Raw genomic sequence first — 5,981 nt, forward strand, 5'->3', positions numbered from 1 at the left:
ATGTCCCTTCGGCCGTGTTCTCGCACTATAGTCGCAAACATATATTTGTTGCAATTTTCTTTTTTATTGTACCAATTTTGCTAAGAATCCACACTAGTAAAGTTCAAGCCTCGTACACACCAAGATACATTGTCTAGAAACAGTCGCGAGACAGTCCAGAAACCCTCGGGAACCACGGCAACATTGTTTCTGGACTATCTAGCGGGGTCAAAGCTCAAGATTGAAGAAGCTGCAAGTCCAGAAAACTGTGAGGGCAAACTTTTTCGGAGTTAGAGTTGTAAACTCTTGGAACAATCTACCAGAGAGTGTTGTGACGGCACCGAGTGTGAGCTCTTTCAAGACAAGACTTGACCAACACTGGAGCAGGTTCAGGTACATTCAGGAGCTGGTGCATGCCAGTACTTGCCAACAGTGCGTGACAGAGACGTGACCGATCGGCCAAGCGGCTAACGAGCCGATCAATGGTGAAGAGGATAAAAGTAAAAGTAAGTAAAAAAAGTTGCAAAACAGCCCAGAAACAATCGGTAAACATTGTTGCTGGACTGTCTCACGATTGTTTCGCGACAGTCACGAGAGTCCAGAAACATTGTTGCACGGCCTGACCAAGGTAGAGCGATGAATTAGTGGGAAGAGCAGTCGACGTCGTCATGTCGGTGGATGCAAAAGTGGGCGCTGCGGAGAGCAAGGAAAAGACCTAGACGATGGTGGATGAAGGAATAACTTATGGAGAAAAAACTAATGACGGACCTGAAACTAGAAGATGCAGCTGGGTTTAGAAACTTTTTAAGAACAACAGCTTCAGATTTTCAAATATTACTGAAAATGGTTGTTCCCAAAATCACAAAACAAAATACAAACTATCGAGCCTCAATCCTTGTGAATGGAAAGTGGCTTATGTGAGTCCTATCTTCAAGAAGGGCGATCGGCACTCCACGAACAACTATAGACCGGTGAGCCTGACCAGCATAATATGTAAGGTACTTGAGAGTATTATCAGAGATGCCGCAATTAAACATCTAGTACGAAACAATCTTGTAAAGGATTGCCAACACGGTTTTATGCCGGGGCGCTCCTGCTCAAGGTATTGGATATTTGGACCCATATTCTGGAACGGGATGGTAATATCGACAATATTTACCTAGATTTTGCCAAGGCTTTCGACAGTGTACCCCATGAAAGGCAGAAAATCAAACTGGAAGGGTACGGAATTCGGGGAAATGTCCTAGCATGGATAGAAGACTTTCTACATGACCGCAAGCAGTGTGTGGTGATTAATGGCACGAAATCGTCATCCGTACCTGTCACAAATGGGATACCACAGGGCAGTGTATTGGGCCCACTGTTGTTTGTTTGTTTCATAAATGAGTTGCCTGACGTTGTACACTCCTCCATTGCCGATGACGCTAAGTTATTTCGGGAAATTAAGAACCAAGCTGACTGTGAAGAGCTGCAGAAGGACCTCTGTGGGCATCCTCACCAACCAGCTCTCTCTACATCACGCTTGTAACCACGCTGCCACTTCCCAGCACCAAGCTGCATTGTACATTCAATACAACATGTATACAGAGAGCACATTGTGAGTTTCCTTTCTCCATCCCATCCTGAGTGTGGACCCAAACATCCCATACCCCACAAATGGTGACCCCCGGAGATTCGCTTTCACACAGGATGGAGGAGAAACCGATCACTCTCCCAGTCTTCAAGCAACATGGAAGACTGGCTTATCCACGCAGAGGCAGCTCTCATTGGCTCTACAGCTACTGTCTCTACACCACAGGTTAGACACCCTAGAGCAACACTGCTTCTCTAAGCAGACACCAGCTCCTCTTCCTGCCCCAAGCACCACGTTCTACTGACCCCAGCACACCCGTCCTGCCTCAGACGCCGCCCCCGGCCCAGCAGTACCCCCTGCCGCTCCTCCTGATGCAGCCCCTGCTGCCGACGTGGCCCATGCGCCTGAGTGCAGACCCACCCACCCCTCTTTTCTCCCTCAGGTACTTCCTGCTAATGTCCTGCACCCTGCTGCTGTCGTGGACCCAGCTGCTGTCACGAGCCCTCATTCGCTTCTGCTGACCCAGGCCCACACACCCCAGCAGGCGCATCTGACGACTCTGTACCTGCCGTGAGGGAAGCACAACATTCATCGCCTCCACACACCCTTTTTCTCCCTCTCTACTCCCACAGATATTGTGTATCTAGACAGTTGTCTCTAGCGGCCGGCTAATCCACGCCATCGCCGTTATGGCTCACATGTGGCATGCACCGCCCGTTCTGCCTCACATGTGGCATGCACCGCCCGTTCTGCCTCACATGTGCCATGCAACCCTGCAGATAACAAGTCTCCTACACTGCCTGGAGGGAAGGAGGGAGTATTGTATTGGATTTCTCCCTACAAACGCTGTTTGTCGCTGAGTAGCCGACCCCGCGAATTCTCCAGTGTATGCCTTGTGGTTTAGGTCAACCAGCGCCGCCCACGGAGCGGGGGTCAACTATCTACCCACGCCTATCGCCACTATAAAAGACCTGACCTCGTGGTGACCTCTCTCTTTTCTACCTACACCAACCGGCGAGCAACACCTCCTCCTCCTCCGCCGCTGCCTGGCGGCCCTCGCTCTCACCCTCACTAACCAGCTCTCTCTACATGACGCTTGTAACCACGCTGCCACTTCCCAGAACCAAGCTGCATTGTACATCCAATACAACATGTATACAGAGAGCACATTGTGAGTTTCCTTTGTCCATCCCATCCTGAGTGTGAACCCAAACAACCCGTACCCCACAGTGCGTTGTCAAGGAGCAACAAAATGTGAAATGGAACATTATGTTGCTCGCAGAATTTCTTAACGTCGGGAACGAAACAGTCGTCAAACCAAGAGAGGGACAGACCAGTGAACATCCACGCCTTACGTGCGGTTAGCCAGTGGACATTTAGCTTGGTCATGTCCATGTTCTTGTAGGCATGCGGCTTGCGGGCTGTGTGGATCACCGACAACTTGAGCTTACAGGTGCCGGAGGCATTGGTGGCAAACAGGACGGTGATGGGCTTCTTCTGCAACTTCCGGCCCCGACACTTGCTGGCAAACTTGATAAACGAAGGTCTTGGAAGGTAATTTTTTCCAAAATAGACCGGATTCATCCATGTTGAACACCTGGTCGTCGGTGTACTGTCCTTCCTCCATAATGTCACGTAAGAATGGAGGAAAATCCATGGCGGCAGCATGGTCAGCACTGGCTCCTTCACCAACAATGTTAATGTTGGTTATCTCGTTCCGTTTCTTAAAACCTTGCAGCGACACCAGAGGAAGCAGTGAAGGGTTTGGGCTCTCCAATTCCCATCTTGCACGCTACTGATTTGTAGAGTTCACGGGCGTAGTCCTGCACTGCCTGCATGTCGACCGCCATGTTACGTCTTGCCTGACGAATCAAGTAGCTCACTAGTAAATTCTCAGTCTTGAGCAGCACCTAATTCTGACAATACTTCACCATTGAAGCACCTGCAGACTTTGTGATGCTCATGTGTTCTTTTATCTTGGCGGCATCCTTCTTGATTGTGCGAATCATAGATTCGTTAACTCCATGCTGACGCACAAGATCAACTTGTCGGGTTCCCTTTTCTAAGTCTTGGACGATTTTGTACTTTACTTTGTAACTAAGGGAGCGTCGTATCTTCTTGGACTTGGGGCGACTTGGTCCAGGTAAATCTGGGTTCCCGATGACCACGTCATAAGTTGAAAATGCGAAAATAATACATAGAAATTCTAAAATGAAATACAGTACAGTAAAAGTAATCAATAATGAAAAATTAATAAAGTGTTAGTGTGCACTTACCTTATGTAGTCAGCTGAATGCACACGGGGCCTCAATAATTTTTAAATTAAATATGGAGACTACATTAATTGGATGAAGCAGAGGAGGAGACAGGGCTGGGTGGGTCATCAAGTTTGCTTTCTTCAGACAGGCTAACATACTTGCTTGTTGAAGGTATTGGATCATCTTTAGGGAGTGAAGAGGCAGGAGTGGTGGGGCGTGAGGAGACAGCAGTGGGGGACTTCTTAAAATATAGGTCCAATTTAGGCTGCACAGTTTGTCTTTTCTTTTCATTGTAAATCTCCCTGTAGCAAGCAAGTGCATCTTGGATCAGTTTGTCAACTTTTGCAAAACGCTCAACATTTTGATCCATTTCTTCAAACATTTGCATCCCCTTATTAATAGTAGCAAATGCCTCTGCATTGTCCTTCAAAATTGTTGATATCATCGAGTGAGAGAAGCCAAGGTCGCGTGAAATGGTTGTTAACCATTTTTCCATTTTCATATTGCATTATTATTTTCATTTTCATCTCAAAAGTAATTGACTGTCTCCTTTTCTTATCAGCACCACGAGAACTCTCACTTTTATGCTTGCCAGCCATTTTAAAGGGAATTAGAAACAAAAATTTTGTCAGTACACTGCGCGATCACTAACAACAACGACCAAACACCAACTGAGCGGGCTACGGCGTGGATGCTGTACACCACAAGGCGGCCCAGCCCACTCTGTTGTACGGGGCAAACGTTTCGGTACTAGAAAATAAGTAATTTGAAAAATATTTAATACGACTATGGCGGTCGCATGCCTGGATGTCTTAAGTCGAGGAGTATCTGTATATACACAGCTGGCTGGGTGTCCATTCCTCTCCTTTCTAGTGTATCCTTTACCTCATTCATCCACCTCCTTTTTGGTGTTCCTCTCCCTCTTATCATCCACTTCTGGCTTATACTGTAGTACAATAATCTTTATCTCAATCATTCACTATTCATTCTGTCAATATCCAAACCACCCGAGTTGATTCTGATTTGTTCTCTGCCTAACACATCCTTCATTTCTACATCTCTTATTTGTGTATTTACTTTGATTCTATGTACCCAATATGCTCTCGAGCACATCAATTCTGTTGCTTCTTTTGTGTCATATACAGTGAGCCCTCGGTTAACAAATTACCTTCCTTCAGATTCTTCAACTCAATTAACGAACAAAAATTCGGTTAACGAAATCGTGTCAACATGTTTTCGCCTGCTCACCAGCTGGAGTGTTAGTCCACCAATACAGTAATCGGTTCTAGGGCTTAAATTCGTTACCATCTGAGTTAATATCAAGACTGTTGTACAACTGTATTCAAAATTTTCTAAGTCTTATAATAAAATTTTTCGTCATTTTAACAATTATTTAACATAATTGAAGTACAGGGAACTAGTTTTTAGCGCACCAAACAGCCACTTGACTCACCCAAAATGGCGTCAGTGTGTGTCCCTGCTCAGTGGAGGAAGCATCTTGCTTGAGACTCTCTTGAACATAAACTATTTTTACAGTACAATTATTGGTCATTCTGAAATTTATTTCATATACTGTATTGACAATATATAATGCAGTGCAGTGTTGATTTAAAGAAAATAATCTTGAATTACACCAAGTGAACTTAAAATTTTATGGGTGAAATGGTGGCATGAAGCATGGGGTGACTTCTCTTCCACCCCAATGTCTTCTCTTCTCCCTTCTCCTCCACCCCCACTTCTAATTCCCATTATCATCATCATCAATCAGGAGCCTTCTACATGCACACCTCAAAGTAAGTGTACTTTACTGCATTTATTTTTAGTTTGTATGTAACTTTTGGTGAGCTGGAACCAATTACTCAAAATCCCATTGAAACAATGGTTTTGGTTAACGAACGACCTTGTGGAACGAATTGTGTTCGTTAACCAAGGGACCACTGTATGTGCTAATTCAATTTTCAAAAATACATCATCATTATTTTGAGTATTGTACAGTACAGTACAGTACTAGTATTGAGTTTCTCTTAAATGAATGTGTAATATTGGGTAACAAACATGTTTATAGAAAATTCTTGTGTGTCACTGCATGAAAAGTGAAAAGCCGTGAAATTGATGAAATGAAAAAGTCCTTTCTGAACAGTTGGAAGGTTTTATGAATAAAATAACTCGGA

The sequence above is a fragment of the Homarus americanus genome, unplaced genomic scaffold, assembly GCF_018991925.1.
Source record: "Homarus americanus isolate GMGI-L3 unplaced genomic scaffold, GMGI_Hamer_2.0 scaffold54443, whole genome shotgun sequence".
NCBI classification, from domain to species: domain Eukaryota; kingdom Metazoa; phylum Arthropoda; class Malacostraca; order Decapoda; family Nephropidae; genus Homarus; species Homarus americanus.